This window comes from Gavialis gangeticus, unplaced genomic scaffold, assembly GCF_001723915.1.
Source record: "Gavialis gangeticus isolate Ggan-Ray unplaced genomic scaffold, GavGan_comp1, whole genome shotgun sequence".
NCBI lineage: Eukaryota > Metazoa > Chordata > Crocodylia > Gavialidae > Gavialis > Gavialis gangeticus.
In genome coordinates, this window is record NW_017729032.1 from 201,439,244 (window position 1) to 201,440,164 (window position 921).

The window sequence follows — 921 nt, forward strand, 5'->3', positions numbered from 1 at the left end:
AGCTGCGCGGCGGCGAAGGGCTGCAGGGCGCCCCGCAGCAGCAGCAGAGCCTGCCCCGCGCGCACCCAGTTCTTGTACTCGGCGCAGTTGAGCCGCGCCGCCAGCTCCGCCGCCAGCCCCATGGCTCGGCCCGGCTCGGCATGGGCGGCTCCGCCGCGCTGGGGGCGGGCCTGCCAACCCTCCAGGACCGCCCTGGACTCTCCAGGGACTGGCTGTCAACCTCCAGGAGACTGCTGGGAGTCACCCGGGAGAGAAGTGAGGGGACATTCAGTCACATAAACGGTGAATGCAACAGTCCACTGGGTTTTTAAAACGTCCTAGTCCCGTGCAGTTGCCTTCCTGCTGTGAAGTCTACACGCTGTAATCCGTAACTGACTGGGATGATCTGATTTGGCTGGGATGATTTACAGATTCATAGATTGGAAGGGACCTCAAAAGATCATCAAGGCTTCCAGGGTAGTTGGCAGTGGTCCTCCGTGAGCATGGGGTCGGATTAGCTGACCTCCTGAGGTCCCCTCTACCCCTCATTTTCTGTGATTTGATATAAACAGCCCACAGGCGCTCCAGAAACCTCCCAGAATAGATTCAGAGCTGGCAACCCTATCCAAAAACTGTATCGACTGAGCAGGCAGAACTCAACCGCTCTAAACCATGTGTGGCGCTACAACCTGCCAGCATCCTCTGTCCCAGACTCACTGGGGGCTTCAGACATTCCCAAGTCCATTGACAGGCATCCTACATACAGGCCTAAACCCAGAAGTTTTGGGATGAAGATGCCCTCTACACAGAGCCAAAAGGCCAGAAGCCACCTTCCAGATCCTGAAAGGGGAGAAGTGGCTTGTGACAGGCACCCCACCCCTTACAGGCACTTTTCAACAGAAAGCCTTTAGAGGGAACTGTGCTGCCATAAAAGTGTATTTA